Source organism: Tachypleus tridentatus, chromosome 13, assembly GCF_004210375.1.
Source record: "Tachypleus tridentatus isolate NWPU-2018 chromosome 13, ASM421037v1, whole genome shotgun sequence".
NCBI lineage: Eukaryota > Metazoa > Arthropoda > Merostomata > Xiphosura > Limulidae > Tachypleus > Tachypleus tridentatus.
Genome location: NC_134837.1, coordinates 57,855,981 through 57,873,771, shown reverse-complemented (window position 1 = coordinate 57,873,771; position 17,791 = coordinate 57,855,981). Strand labels below are relative to the sequence as shown.

The following is a 17,791-nucleotide window of genomic DNA, read 5'->3' as shown; positions in this document are numbered from 1 at the left end:
ACCGGTGGCGTAATCCGTTATGCCACACCGTGTCAAATGCTTTCTCAATGTCGAGAAAGCAAGCTGCAGTGCATTTGTTTTTGTTAAAGCTGTCTGTAATTGTTTCTGTTAATCAGAGTAGGTGGTCTGTAGTTTGTCTTTATTTTCTATATCCGTTTTGAATTTGATTCTAAGTATATAGATAGTCGATTACTAATTATTCTTTCTAAAATTTTGCTGTTGAAACTAGTTAAGCTAATCGGACGATAATTGTTTGGTTTATTTGCTGGCTTTCCTTCTTTCTGGAACATTAAAATTACTGCTTCCTTCCAAGAAACAGGGATATATCCAGTTGTAAATGATAAGTTAAATAAAGTTGTTAGGTGTTCATATAATTTCTGAGTACCATTTTTTAGGAGGATGGCTTGTATACCATCTTCTCCAGGAGCTTTGTTTTGGTGCTTTTGATGGCTATTAATACTTCTATTACTGTTATATCTTTTATCAGTTAATGAGTGCTCCAGTCTATTGTTTTATCTGATTCTATTAATGTGTTTACTGGAAATATTGGCATGTATATGGTTTTGTTATGTTCAATGAAGTTATTGACTTTATTGTAGAAGTATCTGTTCATGTTTGGTTCATGATGTGTTTTGTAGGTGGTCTTTAAATATCTCTGCTTTTTCAGGGTAAGCTGTTTTGCCATGTGATTCGAGTGGTTGTTACTCTTTGTCTGTTTTTCCTGTGTTGGTGTATCATTTCAAGTGTGTCAAGAATTGTTTTGGATCTGTTTTATGATTTAATTATGAGCAGAAATTGTCCCAACTGTCTTGTTTTTGTTGTTGAATTTGATGTCTTATTTTATTTTTTATAGTGTTTATTTGTGTTTTTAATGTCGGATTTCGATTTTGTATGTACTGTTTGCGTAGTTTTCTTCTTTCTTTTACTAGTTGTATCATTTCTTGATGTGGTTGCCACGTGTGTTGTTGTAGAGTGTTTTTGTTTCGGTATTGAGCTGTTGGCTGCATGTTTTAGGCACTCAGAGATTATATGACTATATGCATCTACAGTAATGTGAAAAAGTTAGGACACCCTACGAAAGCCTGTGTATTTTTGTAACATTTTTGTTATATATATTTATTTAATCTCAATTTTAACAATACTGAGAGATTATAGGAATATAACTAAACAATTAAAACTGAAGAAAAGACTTTTCAAGATCTTCTGTAAATGTAATTCTACAAAAATGCATATTTTAACTGAGGAAAAAGTTAGGACACCCCCACATTTATTCCCACTTAAAATGGCTCAACTCACACACAGGTGTATCATACCAGGTGCACATGATTAGAAGATCGTTACTCAGCATTTTGAATGAGGCTTGCCCTATTTAAACCTCAGACATTTAGTTTGGTGTGCTCCTGACTGTTGAAGTGAAAGTGAGCACCATGGTGAGAGCAAAAGAGCTGTCTGAGGCCTTCAGAAAGAAAATTGAAGCAGCTTATGAGTCTGGTAAGGGATTTAAAAAGATCTCAAAAGAGTTTGAAATTAGCCATTCCACTGTCCGGAAAATAGTCAACAAGTGGAGGGCTTTCAAAACAACTGCCAACATGCCCAGGTCTGGTCGTCCAAGCAAGTTCACCCTGAGAGCAGACCGCAAGATTCTAAAAGAGGTCTTCAAAAACCCTAACATGTCATCACGGGACCTACAACAGACTCTGGCTACTGTTGATGTGAAAGTGCATGCCTCTACAATCAGAAAGAGACTGCGCACGTTTAACTTGCATGGGAGGTGTGCAAGGAGGAAACCTTTGCTCTCTTAGAGAAACATCAAGGCCAGACTGAAGTGTGCCAGATAGAATGTAGACAAAGACCAGGACTTCTGGAATAATGTTCTTTGGACAGATGAGTCCAAAATTGAACACCAGAACAGAGGACATGTTTGGCGTAAACCAAATACAGCATTCCAGGAAAAGAAGCTCATACCAACTGTGAAGTATGGAAATGGAAGTGTCATGGATTAGGACTGCTTTGCTGCAGCAGGACCTGGATAGCTCACAATCATAGAATCCACCATGAATTCTACTGTGTATCACGTGAGACCATCTGTACGAAAATTAAAACTGAAGCGGAACTGGACCCTGCAACACGGCAATGACCCAAAACATACCAGTAAATCCACCAAGGACTGGCTGAAAACTAAGAAATGGAGAGTCCTGGAATGGCCGAGTCAAAGCCCAGATCTTAATCCCATTAAGATGCTGTGAGGTGACCTGAAACGGACTGTACATGCAAGAAACCCCTCAAACATCTCACAGATGAAAGAATTCTGCATTGAAGAGTGGGACAAACTTTCTTCAGACCGATGTCAGAGACTGGTAAATGGCTACAAAAAGCATCTCACTGCAGTTATTTCAGCCAAAGGGGGTAACACTAGCTATTACGGGGTAGGATGTCCTAACTTTTTCCTCAGTGATCAAGCATAGAGAAAAACAGTTATGTGTAGTCATCATCTGGATACTAGTCATAAATCTGGTAGTCACTGGGTTTGTACTTGTTTTGGTCGAAATGAAAAAGGAACATATTTTGATTCATTAGGACTACCTCTGTATAATTTCACGTTAGAACATTCATCAAGATGAATAGTCGAACATGTACTGCAAGGACCATATTCGTCTGTGTGAGGACAATATTGTATATATTATACTTATTATCGTTGTTGACATGTGTCGAAACGAAAACTCCTATCTGAATTTAGATTCCGCAAAGAATATAATGATATGTTTGTTTATGGTTTTGATGTGAAACGTTTTCACAATTAGCTAATATCCAGAAATAACACCATATTGCCTGGCTATCCGGATAGTTGTGTTAAAGAAGTGTGGATGGATGCATAATTCATTTAAGGGCTCATAAACAATAGTAAAATCTGCACATCACACAGGAAATTGACATCACACTATGACACATAAAGACAACAGTTGGGAGAAAGAGATATATTATTAAACATAGGTCATAGTTCCAAACATTGTCACCAGGGATGCGTTGTTAGGCTGTTGTGACAGCTGGATATGATGAACAAAGTAGAGACGTGTTTTTAAGACTAATACAACACATGTATCATCATGTCGATAATTAATCAATTAAATTGTCCTAAAAAGGACGCTAAACATTAGTTTATAATAAGTTTGTTATAAAAATTATGCTTAACACTAATTTATATATAATTAATTTATTTATTTATAATTAAATCATCATGAAAACAGTGAATGCCGATTCATTAGTTAAGTAATAAATAAATCACTCTATCATGAAGTAGAGAATGGGAGTATAGGTCGCCATGACTCATACAATACATGTCTCATCATCTCGATAATTAATCATTAATTCAGTTATATTAAAAATTATCATAAAAAGGACGCTTATTAACTAATCCATTAGTTAATTACATTTCTTGTCTTAAAAAGACTATATCTTAATCAAATGATTCAAGATTTTCAGTGACATAATAAAATGTCAAAAACAATATTTAACGTATCACAATTATAAACATTTACCACGCACACAATACATGATGTATGTTTAAATCGCCCTAAAATGAGCGATATCATACAATAATTGAAACATATACTTTATACAGCAATTTACATCGCCAATAAAATGTTTATTATGAAATAACACTTAACTTGTAAAAAGAGTAATTTACACGTGTTACTTGATCTTTTGTTTTAGAAAGTCTTAAAAGAAACATTAAATTTTCTTACCATTTACATGTCCTAAAAGGACGGTATCTTAATTAAAACTTATTATTTTAATTATCAATCAATGTTTAGAGATTTTCAGTATTACGATAAAATGTGAAAAATAGTATTTAACGTAGCATGATCAAAATTATAGTTGTTTTAACATGCCCATAATTCACATCTGTAGGTTTAAATCGCCCTAAAAAGAGCAATATCATGCAATAATTAAGCCTTTTACTTTTTACAAGTTACATTGTCAATGAAATGTTTATTATGCAATAACACTTTTACTAATTTGTGACAAAATAATTTATTCGTGTTTTACAAAGGTTCACTTTCACATATAGTTAATCACTTATCATCGTAGAATTTCGACAAGTATACAGTACGTGTTATCAACATATACATTTCATTATGCTAAAATTAATTATCTCTAATAAATATAATAAGTGATTGACTTACTGTATTCGTTCGTTTTCTCTCTAGTCATCAATTACCAGTAAATGTACACAAACTTATGAAAGTATGGAATGTATTTCTAAGCTGTCTATATATTATTCCAGACAATGTTCTGTAGGACACTGTAGAATCAATAATCATTCCTACAGCTAAATGAAGGAGTTACTGATTACTAATATTTAAGATACTTCAGCTTTCATCAAACTGTCTGTCATGAAACACACAAATTTCTACATATAATTTCTAAGTTCATAAAATAGTTATTTGCGACAACATGTGATCAAATGTAAAGCTTGGATGTCTTGGAAGGTGGTCACACATACACTGTAGGGCTGCGAGATATTTCAATCAATGACATTTACTCATTTGTTACATTTAAAAGAAAATTATTTGTTCCTTTCTCCATTTTTCAAAATTTTATGTATTTTCAAACTTAGTTAGTCTGAGACTATGTAAGTACTGTATTGTAATGTAATAGTTGAGAAGAATAAAGAATGACAGTGTTTAATATTCTAGGCCACAGATTATTATATACTATAGTGGAAAACAATGAAAAAACACAATGAAGATTATACTTAAACGTGCGCCAATTATATTTATGGAAACTTTTAAAATAAAATAAAAGTTGTTGTTTTCTACGTATTTATAATATATTTAATGTTTTTTTTACTTGAAAACTTTTATTAATATAAAAATCAGTTATAATACATTATTGCTATCTATGTATTTACAATATATTTGAAATAGATGGTTCACCGTAAATATATAATGACAAATATAAGTTAAATACAATTTTTGTATTTAATTAAACTGTACGTTTCTAAAATACAATTAGCAATGATGAGACATTATTGCCATCTATGTAAGTTCGTTTCATAGTCATACAAAATTCTAACTATGTATTCTCAATATCTGAGAGATTTGTGTACAGTTATATTTTATTGTGGCCAACATACTATTAGGCTGTACCACTAATACTATTAGTCAGCTTAGAACAAAATGAAAGAATGATTCTACTTCAATATGGAGATTTTGTTATCATTTTAATTATTTCATGTTTAAAAATATGTATCTTAGAGGAAGATTTCAAATCATCGACAGTGGCCGGTTTTAGTTTATCTTACAACATCGTTAAGTTTATTTTATGTCACGTTTTAAATCAAAAACAAGACAAAAAGTTTGCTTGTGTAAACAATTCAATCAGGATTTATTACACATAAAATACGCTAATTGTCTAAAATATCATGGTGAAGATTAATCACCATGTTAATTATACAAATAAAACACTCTTTCACCTTTATGTCATTTCTCTATTAATTTAATTTTGATGGAATTAAAAAAATAAAGGTTTGACTTACTATTTCTGTTAAAATTGCACGAAACACCGAAACAAATGCGCATCGTGTGGGTGTTTTGTTATAGCAAAGCCACATTGGGCTATTTGCTGAGACCACTGAAAGGAATCGAACCCGCTGACTGTTGCGTTGTAAATCCGTAGTCTTTCTGTTGTACCAGTGAGGGATACGAATATGTTGATCCATACAATATTGAACTTATGGCAAACATGATCACGTGGTCACTAATCCTAGGAGCAAAGTTTAAAGATATCACTGTCTCAATAATGTAATCAATAGTTAAAAAGAATAGGCTGTCACTATATTAGGAGATTGCCACACATTATTCTTTAAAAAAAATAGTTTATTAATACTTAAAATAGCAAAACTTACCACTTTCTTTAGATTCCTCACTTTAAATTATACAATACAAATAAAACACACGAAACTTTGCAGCCATAATTCTATGTTATTGAAAACCATTAAACATACTCTCACTTTCAGCCGTGGGGGCGTTCTAATATGACGGTGATTCGAACTCGCAACTCTCGGATTACGAGTCGAGTGCCTTAATAACTTGGCCATGCCGGGCCTGCGCAAGTGGGAACGAGCAGTTTAGTTTTTAAATGTTTTGTATAGTTTACAAAATTGATTATTTTCCTTTTATGTTTAATTTATGGTTAACTACTTGAACAAGTATATACGATAGGTATTATTACATTGATGTGTATATATATTATATAAACTAAGGAATTTTCTTAAATAGCATATTAGTATATCTTGAATATTTGTTCATGAATGTTTCAGTAAGCTTGTTAAATATGTGATTTCAAAAACATATAATAGCCATTGTACATTGGGTTATGATGAAACATGAGATTTCTGTACCAAATAGAGATTTGTTAGAAACCAATATTCGTGTGTAATTTGACTCCAAACTACTAAGCTTGACAGTTATTTATAAACTAAGAAATTTTCGTTAATATTATCATGGTATATTTTTAAGATTTGTTAACAAATGTTTCATTATGTGTGTCCGAGATTTTACTTACATATACTAAAGATATTATATTAGTCTATGATGAGAAGTAAGTTTCAAAAAAGATAAGTAAGAGAGCTCTAGGAATTTTTATACATTTGATAAAATTAAAATAATAGAGATAAAAGAAACGCTTAAAGACCAGAAATCCATACACTCGTCTCGATACAACTGTAATTAATATTTGAACAGGATCTGGCCCACATCACGGTGACTATGCATTGTAACAGATTTACTAATGTATATTTATTTTATTATCAATGTTTGTTTCAGTTAAATATATATATTTAGAAAGGTACGTAAGTTATATTGCGAAATTCCCACCTATTCTCAAAATTTTTAGAAGATCCTCGAGTGTAAGAAGCAACAATGTAAGTTCTACGAAAGCAAAAGCGCATCTTCAAATAATGTTGACAACTGAACTTCCGAGAACGTCGCCTTAAAGTTCATAAATCGATGCGCGTAGAGGCAGTTTTATGTTGCTGGTTTCTAACAGTTAGTATACTATAAACCTCGGAAGCTATAACTGCGATAAACGCTTATCAGTCGGGGAATTATAGATATATGACCAGGAACGTTTGTAAATTTCAAACATTAAGAGACGTTTAAATTCAGAGAATTAATTTCATACGTTAGTATTTCTACGAGGAGAGTAGATATCTTTATTGGTGAAAAGTCAGTTTGTAAATGGCGTGAAGCCAGCCAATAGTTGTATGTCGAGAGTTATGGGACTATTTAGGTTATACCGGAAACTCATCATCCCACTGTTTAGGAGCATTGTTTAAACTGTCTGAATCTATAAAATCTTTCCCTTCAGACACTGGATCCACCTCTTTCTTTATTCCAGTAGCAGTTGCTTTAGAAGAATAAATAATTATTACACTTTGCACAACAGCTGGTAATTCATCCGTGATCCGTTCACGTGCGGTAGCTGGTAGTTTAGATACGTTTCTACAAAACGGAACCACGTGATCTTGTGCATGGCAAATACAATATTGCAGTAGTGTGCTATCTTGATACAGATGATCCTCATTAAGACAAAGGTTGTGGATACAACGTAGTTGACCGTGCTTCACACGCACAAACACAGACCTACCTAATTGTTTAAGAGCTTCAACACAATGGGCCTAGCGCATTAAGGCGTGCGCTTCGTAATCTGAGGGTCGCGGGTTCGCGCCCGAGTCGCTCCAAACATGCTCGCCCTCCCAGCCGTGGGGTCGTTATTATGTGACGGTCAATCCCACTTTTCGTTGGTAAAAGAGTAGCCCAAGAGTTGGCGGTGGGTGGTGATGACTAGCTGCCTTCCCTCTAGTCTTACACTGCTAAATTAGGGACGGCTAGCACAGATAGCCTTCGAGTAACTTTGTGCGAAATTCCAAAACAAACAAGTTTCAACACAAAAAGCGAAGAAGTAGGGGTGCCTGTAAACACAACCCAAACATGTTTTGTACCAATATAAACGCCATCAACATATGGATGTCACCATTATCAAGAACTAAACCTGCATCCGGTGTTAAAACAAACGTCACTTCACATACACCTGGACGACACACTACAGATGGAATAGAAGTCTCTCCATATTATGCATATACAGCCTGTAACACGACTGCATCACTTATATTGTCTGTATCCATAAATATCGTACCCTTCATGATATCAGTTACTTTGTCTTCTTTCGATGACCCTACTCGTAGAGGGCAAGACATTGTGAAACACCAAATGTTGTTCAAAAAAAAAAAGTTCAAAGATTAATATGAAGCAAGCGTAAAACAACTTTAAAAAAAGAGAGAAAGAAAGACTATGGCTAAATCCAATCAAAATCTGTGACAGTAATATTGGTTTAAAAGTTGTTAAAGCCATAAAACAAAAGATACATTAGTGTTTAAACAACTGACTAAGGGCGCTTATAAACTAAGGTTTATTTTCACCCAGAAGTACGTGTTAACAAGAAATTGAAAAGTAAAAGAAAAAAAAAGAAGGCCACCATTACTGAAGACAAGCAGAAACCAAATCACGGGGTATTGTTATGAATGGGACGCAAGTATGTGTTCTTGATTTGAAACATGCATAGATGTGTGAATCAAAGGAGGTTAATCACGTGAAAACGCAAAGAATCACATGTATGGCTTTAGGCATTCGTTGTTTAATCGATGAGGTGAATTAAAGTATGTTTGTTTTTGAAATTTTGCGCAAAGCTACTCGAGGGCTATCTGCGCTAGCCGTCCCTAATTTAGCAGTGTAAGACTAGAGGGAAGGCAGCTAGTCATCACCACCCGCCGCCAACTCTTGGGCTACTATTTTACTAACGAAATGTGGGATTGATCGTCACATTATAACACCCCCACGGCTGAAAGGGCGAACATGTTTAGTGCGACCGTGATTCGAACCCGCGACCCTCGGATTACGAGTCGAACGCCTTAACACACTTGGCTATGTCGGGCCGAATTAAAGTAGCATAGTCAAGATCCGAGGTAACAGCAACCGCGGTAAAATTTCAAAATTTATGTTTTATAAAACGTTTGACCATGTGACAAACTTTAAATCAAACGGCCCTTTTCAGGGTGAGCCAAGCTCAGTTGATTTCGTGCCCAGTTGGAAATAGATTATTATAGCCAAATTCTACCAGTTCGTGTTTTTTTTAACTCACAACATTGATTCATGTAGATGAGTTCGAGCGATTCGTGTTATTCATTTGGTTTTTCAACAAAAAATAGTTCCTAATTCTAATGATAAATTTACGGATCGCTGTGGGTTATATTTGCTGATAAATACTGCACAATAAAGCATGACTCTTGTTTGTTTTGTCAAGACATATTCACCAATGAATTGTAGAGTGCATTACACACCTCCGTTAAGGAACGGGAGCTATGTGAACGAGCCCCGTGAACATTATTATATTTTAAATACAAACCTGAAAACATTACAGTAAAGTGAAACGCACATTAAGAAAAAGGCATATTTGATCATTTGCAAAATTAATCTAGAAAATATTGCATTTTAGTTGCTTTTATAATTTTACATAAAAAATAAACATGAAAAACAAGAAATAAAATACTTATATAATTTTATTTTTACTTGCGTTCGGTTTTGAAAGAGGGTAAGCCCTAATTTTGTATACTTTTCATACCGCTATAAATTAATAATTTTTATTTAATTAAATAATGCCCCAAACAATATAGAGTAATAACAAGCAAAACGTTGATCAATTGCATTACCTTTCAAAAAATTTCTGGCTTTCTAATTTTGCGATAAGAGTCGTTACAAATTCAATCAAGCTGGACGTTGGTTTCCTCCAACACAATGTTGATACTGTGAATGAAACTGACATTTAACTTTTCAGAACATAATGTTATACAATACTTCATATGATAGATGAAGGCCTTGAGTTTCTGTTGGTTAGAGGTAATATATAATTAAACAAAAGATCGAACTATTATCGAATTATGATGGAGAGGCTGTAATAGGTGGGTGTAATAGTAGGGGTGTGATTTTCTATTCGATAATTCTGTAACCAAACAAAGCTGAAGACTATAATAAATATAGTGTTTCTGAGTAATGACGATTTTATATAGAATAATTTACTTTTAATTTTGTACTTTTCTGAGGGTTGGTAAATAAAGTAGGGATGATTACATGCTAAGAACAAAATATGTCACGTTAGGGAACTTTCTGGATTTTGTTTTAATTTTGCCTTGTAGAATTACGAACTTACAAATTATATATTATTAAACTATGGTTTTTTAGTTAATATGTTATGCTATTGTAACTGTTATAACATAAACAAAAGGTAGTTTAATAAAATTGTGAATGTAAGACACTAAATCTTTGTGTCATATGTAGTAAACGACACCCAAGACAATATGATTAATTCATTTACAATTAAATTGTTATAAAAAGACCACTTAACGCCAATTCATTAATTAATTATTTCATATTTAAAAGAACGCTTAACATTAATTCATCAGTTAATAAAGTTTCCTGTTCTAAAGGGGCTATATTACAATCAAGTTATTAAAGATTCAAAAGTAATATTTAGCATAACACAATTATATAGACTAGCCGATTACCCGTGGTGCAATTGTTCACTAATGGTGCCAACAATTAGTAGCGACGACAGTTCATGGTGGCTGTAAATGATTTACAACCTTGTATAGTAATCTCTGTTATATTATTTATTTATTGTCCAAAGATAAAGACATATCAAAGACAAGTGACATTATTCAGCTATTAATGAACAACGTGCTACTTTATGGTAATACCTACAGCTTCAAGAGCTTGGACCTTACCTCACACCTATCATTTGGTGGTGTTCACGTTTTGTTTTCTTGTTTTTGAAGTCCTGGAATATACTTTGTCCAGAATATGATTTTTCTCAAGGAAGGATATAAGTTGGAAGGGTATAGTAAACCGCATAAAGATGAAGACAATATAAACTCAATAAATAAAGTAAAGAATATCCAAAATGCTAATTTTCTTACATTGTTTGTTTTACCTTCCATTTTATGTTACTTAACAATGATTTGAGGGGCAAGTGTATTGATGACATTATCTGGACTTGCAACAGGCTATGGCCAATTTCCGTCCTTCCCTGCCACACTTGTAGGTAAATTAACCTTTATGTTTTATCAACAATTACACTGATCATATGTTTTGTACGATACAAAACGAAACTACAAAATAAATAAATGTGAATAAATAGGCCGGGTCGAGTATTCTGAGAAACATCGTATTCAGTAGAATGTAAAACTCAGTCGTTTTTCGAACCTCAAAACGCATCACCAAAGAATCGGAAATGGCGTTTCTTGACGTCATAGGTAATACAAAACTGTTTCTGACGCTGTTCATCGCTTTGTAGTTCTGTAACTCGTGAAAAACAAGTAGATCAGTATTTGACTTATTCATATCTCCACTCTCAGTGTTTGTAAACAAATAGCATCGCTTCAAGAACATTTTTCCAAGTTGTTTTCAATTTCTGGCCACAAATGACAGTTTTTCGCTTGAATACTCGGTAGATACTTCAAAACTGATAATACAGAACTGTTTCTGACGCTATTCATCGCTTTATAACTCAAACGTCAAATCTGCGTGTAAGCTCTTCACCTTTGATTTGCTCCACCACGCACAGCAAATCAGGCTGTCCGATTTTTTTTTAATGTACTTTCCAAATGGAGAAAAGTAAAGTTTTCCGTGACTGAAAATAGAGACGAAACGGTAAAATCATGAATGACCCTTATTTCTACAAATCTACAAGCACACAGGAAAAAAAAAATTCCAGAAGTTGAAGTTGCACATCGCGTGATAAAAAATATCCAGTATCAAACATATCGGCAAGAGTTTAATTGTTGTATGATTTACCACGCTCACAATACATGTCTGTATGTTTAAATCGCCCTAAAAAGAGCGATATAATAAAATAATTAAAAGTTGTACTTTTTACAACAGTTTACATTGTTAATAAAACCTTTATTATGCTAAACCTTCTTCAGCTCCAGCGTTGTAAAATTTCGGGATTTGGTGAGAAAAATATACGTTCAAATACCTTCTTTGCTTTGGGTTTTTTTTACTTGGTATCACGCTATCTAAATATTATATGGTATCTGAATGTTGTAATGACATGTTCAATAGCACATGACGACGACAATAAAGCAGATGTGTGACAAACTTAAAGTATCAGGTACTCATGATTAATACTTGGTCTTGTAGAGACACCTAAAGTTTAAAAATACAATTCATTTTTGGAACTTTATAATTACTCATGAAATACAAATACATAATTTTTATTAGTAAGTAACACTCTTTAAAATGTTTAGTTGTACTATTAGATAAAATTCGGAACAGCAACAAGAATGGAGCTTTCTCCTGAGGCATCTAATGGGAGTTTGATCATAAGTAAATAGTTGTCAAAATTTCCCTTTTTCTTAATTGTGACATATTCATCAAAACAAATTGTGGTGTCACTATAGTTTGCAATCTTATTTTGTAATTCTACATTGGTGACATTTTTCGCTAGCAAAATGAAGATGCTGATTCAAAATTATATTATTGTGTAAACAGGGTGTAGTATGGCCTTGTGGTTAGAGAGGTTCGATTTGCAACTTGTAGATCGTGAGTTTGTATCCCATTATCGAAGGTACTCGCCTTTTCAGCCATGAGAGCATTATAATGTGAAAGCAAATCCAACTTTTTGTTGGTAAAAGAATAGCCCAAGATTCTGCGATGAGTGGTGTTGGATATCTACGTTCCGTCTAGTCTATAACTTTTAAATCAGGGACGGCAGATAACCAGAACAAACAGGCGAATTAACGATTACATGAAACAAATTATGCTTCCCTGTTTAAAGAATAGATCTCTGTGAATCAGACTAATGACTAACAGATGGAGAAAAAAAAATTTCTAGCGTAACATATTTAGGTTTGATTTTTCCCGAAAAAAAATGTTACATTTCTTATATTAAAATTAATAAATTCTAGGTATACTGATTGATTTTTTGTTGTTTTTAATTTGGCTTCGGCGTGACTTATAGTTAACACGTTGGACTGCAAATGAAAACGGTTTTGGTTCAAGACGTGAATACATATCGCACTTTGAAGTGTGGCACGTTATAAAAATGACAGTCAAAGCCCTTATTCAATACAGAAAGCCTGACATAACCCTTATGATAATTATTTCTAAATGACGGATGGCTATATCTTAACTCTATGGATCTCTGATATGGCCATTTAGACACTTAGCCTTGTGGTTAGGGATCTCGATCCACAAGTGGCAGGTTGTAAAATCGAAATCCAGCTCAAAAAATCCTGGTCCTGTTAACCTAGAAGCCTTATAACGTGACACTCAATGTCACTATTATATTATAGAGTGTTGTCTAGGTGTTAGGCTGGTTTGTTTTCATGTGGTCTGCAGTTCAAAATTCGGTCGGCGTTAGTTAGTCTTAGTAGCCATATCATAAAGAAATAAACTTTTTAGCCCAAGTGTGCATAAGGCGTTGTTCAAATTGAAAATTCCAATTTTAATAAATCTTATATCAACACATGATTTTATAACTCTGAAATGAGAATAATCATTTCTTAGCTATTGTATGGACTGACCATTTATAATACTTACATCAACTGCTAGTTGTATAACTCTTATTTTGATTTTAACGGTTTACAAGTAATCAACTATTTATATTTTTTGTGAAAATCATTGAATATATATGTAATGCGTAGGTGCTTAGGCTGTTCATCACATTTTTATACTTTTGGACAAGAAGGAAAACAGCCAGACAACAGCATTATACAACACATCATTCATGATTAGGAATTGACTGTCACTCTCATAGCGCACACAAAACTTAAAATGATAGAAATATTTTGTGGTATTCCATAGCCCAAAATAACCTCTTATATCATCTTTACAGTATTATATTGTCTCATAAGTTTATTGACCCCATATTTCAACAGTCTTTAACTTGTACTCCTTAAATTATTTTTCATCTTGTAAGGAAATGTTTTTATGTTAAAAACTGTATTTGACTTATGGTAAATTGTGAGAAAATTCCGGCGTTTTTGTATTTTTTCAGCAATTGATTCATTTTCTCAGTATTAAAGCTGTTACAATTCAAAATACTCAAATAGAATCATAACGGGCAATTTATTCTCATATAGTTAGTAGTCTAACATGATAAAATGAAGTTATACATTTATTTCAATTTCTACATCCATCGAATTTTTCTTTTAGCTTCAGTTAAATCGAGTGATGTTGGATGTTAGTGTATTGTTTGGATGTCTTGATATACTCGAGTAACTAGGTGGAGATACATTTTGATTTGTTATCGTTTGAATTGTAAAATACAGAATTAAATTCCTAGAAAAATGAAGTAATTCCCCTATGGATGTCAAAATATGATTTTTTTGACTTACATGTTTCCGGGAGACAGATAAATAAAACACCTGATCAAACATCACCACTCGCGATAAGGGGACCTGAGTATGTCCAACGAATGAGTCATCATCATCATCTGATCAAACATCACCACTCATGATAAAGGGACCCGAGTATGTCCAACGAGTGAGGTATCATCATCACCTGATCAAACATCACCACTCATGATATGGGAACCTGAGTGTGTCCAACGTGTGAGTTATCATAAATGCTACAACACTCGAGGACCTGCGAAATTCGCTTAGCATCTAATTGATATTCAGGAGGCCCAATGATTATAAGGAAGATAAAAACCCGAGATTAGCTATAAAAATCAAACAACATATCTCAGGTGTACACGCAAGAGGTGATTATTTTTAAAGCATAAAATTCTTTAATTGTTATATAATAACTGGGAATGAATGATTATTTAAAATACACTCTATTCTGTCTCATTCTTACATTGATTTAGATCGATCTTGTTATCATCTTTGACGAAATACTACACACGCAGATCAATTTTTGTTTATCCAACCTCACAACTTTTCAAGTAAAAGTGGAAAAAACTGGGTTACTTTATGGAAATAGGAGGGTAAATTTATTTGGTTCGATAGCTTGGTAATATAAAGCAACAATTATCCTATATATCAGGCATATTCTCACCACATATTAAAATTTGATGGAAACCTGAGGAATGTGATGAAATATTCTTTGTAAAGTTTTTCACTACATAATTTATTAGCATCTGAATGATCAGGAAAGTTGAATCAGTTACTCAAGTGACTTTCAAATACTCTTTTTTCGTTTAGCTAAGCATCTGTGTCTACCTTATATGGTAGTTTAGTCTTTAACCTGTTCAGTGCCGTAGACGAGATAACTCGTCCAAGTCGATCGGTAACACAGTGCCACGGACGAGTTAATTCGTTCTCAATAATACCTAACTTCAAAGCTAGATGTCAGCACCATACATGCATTTGACCTACTTACAAATTGTTTCACTTTCGATCCAAAATTGCGTCACGAAAACGTTATAAAATGAAGAAGCATTAGAGTTGTATTGTAGCAGCTGAAATACTTGGCAGTCAACAGATTAAACACTTCTTAAGTAATATAAACTGCTCAAAAAATTAAAGGAACAAGTACGTTTTCTTATAAAATTTATCTCAGTGTTCCAAATGTGATAATATTTTTTTATTTTTTAGGTAATTCGCCTCATTTTAGTTTCATCTGTATCCATTTTAAATGTGTGATGAACGGTAAAACAGGGATAAATAAAAGTTGAAAAAATGACTAGTATCACCGAAACTGATATCCCATATGAAACAATACTTTAAACAGTTTACGTGCACTTATTCAAGAAATGTTTGAAACATTCAATATTTAGTGTGACCTCCACGGGTTGTCACACACTCCTGACACCGATTTGGCGCACTTTGAATCAGTCTATCGATGCTATCTTGGGGTATAGCAGCCCACTAGACCACCAAGGCTTATCCGAGCTCCTGTACATTCTGAGGAAGGTTCTGGCGTTCACTAATAAGACTCGAAAACATATCACAGCAATGTATCATCGGATTTAAATCTGGACATCTGGCGGGTCACTCAAAAGTCTCTATTCTTTCTTCGTCAAAGAAATCCATATACAGTCTGGCGACATGTGGTCTGGCGTTAACCTGCATAAGAATGAACCCATCGTTGAGGAATGTGTAGTTTCACGTAACAGTCTTTTATAGGGTACCTATAGTTGTATTCTCCTTGAGTTAGGTGAGTTCCGTTTGAGCTGCTTCAAACTTCACTCGCAAGCTTAAAAAATACACTTGTAGACGAACGGAAATGTTTTTCATAATTAAATTTAGTTATGACAAAAATATACTGAAATATGTACTTGTTCCTTTTTGGAGCAGTATATCATGTATCAGGATTTTAGTTGTCTAAAATGTCAGATCACTTGGTATTGTGACATCTTAAGAATTTTCGGTAAAGAAGAGAAGTTCACGTTCGTAAAAAATAGGTTCTCAGATCTTGTATGCGGTTATGTTTATCAGAGTGCGAACAGCTTTCGTGTGGGAAAATTAACAACTAGTTTGGATAAATTGCAGCGTTAGAAGGCAAGAAACTTTATGAGTTTGTTTGTTTTGAATTTCGCGCAAAGCTACACAAGGACTCTCTACGCTAGCTGTCCCTAATTTAGCAGTTTAAGACGAAAGGAAAAGTAGCTAGTCATCCCCACCCACCGCCAACTCTTGGGCTACTCTTTTACCAAAGAATAGTAGGATTGACAGCCACATTATAACGTTCCCACGGCTGAAATGGCGAGCATGTTCGGTGCGACGGGGACTTGAACGCCTTAACCCACTTAAGAGGTAAGGGGATTTTTGTCTATTTTCCGGATACTTGTAGTCTTTATTTTTTTAGCATTGTTTAATTAAATAAAAATTGTCAATTGTAGTGCTATAAGTAGTATAAAAAATTAGAGTTCACTTTTTCTGACTGCAAAAAGCGTAAAAAAAAGAATATTTTTCTCGTTTTTCATGTTTATTCTTTATGTATAATTATAATAAAATCATCTAAAAGTAAGGATATTTTGAAGATAGTTAAGATTAGATTACGAAAAAAAAATGTTTCACTAGTTTTGGTAACTCATGGGCAATGTAATTCGATAGCGTAAAATGAGTTGTATATTCCAAGAGTGTTTTACAACTTTATAATCACATTGGACAGTGGTTAGTCACGGTTCAAAGGGCAATTTAAAAAATATATAAGTAGATACATTATTACGAATTTAGAAGAGATAATTAGAATAAATGAACCTGGTTTTGTATTACAATATAAAGTAATTACAGAAAGTAACAGGGTAATTTAGATTTGTGTGTGTGGTTATAAGGCAGGTCAGATTTGCAATTTCCGTTTTGAGTCAGAGAAAAAAAATTGTAAGCTATAATTATACCATTCTTGCTACAATATTTCTATCATAGCCCCCAGTGAGGATTGAACTCACGACCCCTGGTTTACAAGACCAGTGCTCTAACCACTGAGCTATGGAGGCAACTGATAATAAAAACAAAAAAATTAAAACACAAATTAACAACATTAGAAATAAAATTAGAGCAGAAATTAAACAGCTAAAACAAGAAAAATGGGACAACTTCTGCTCTCAACTAAACCAATAAGCCGACCCTAGTAAGTTCTGACTACACTTAGAAAGATTCACAAATGAACTCACGACAAGAAAATACCCAACACTGGAATATAACAATACCTTAGCACAAACCAACAAAGAAAAAGCAGAAGCCTTCAAACATCAATTACAAAACACATTTAAAACACGTAATGAC

The 17,791-nt window shown here is 33.5% G+C and overlaps 1 non-coding gene across 1 annotated transcript; it reads right to left on the bottom strand.

The window, feature by feature from the left end:
- Positions 1–17,429: 17,429 nt before the first annotated feature.
- On the bottom strand, positions 17,430–17,502 carry TRNAT-UGU (transfer RNA threonine (anticodon UGU)). The gene has a single exon. It is a non-coding gene; the product is annotated as a tRNA-Thr (tRNA).
- Between the last annotated feature and the right edge of the window lie 289 nt (positions 17,503–17,791).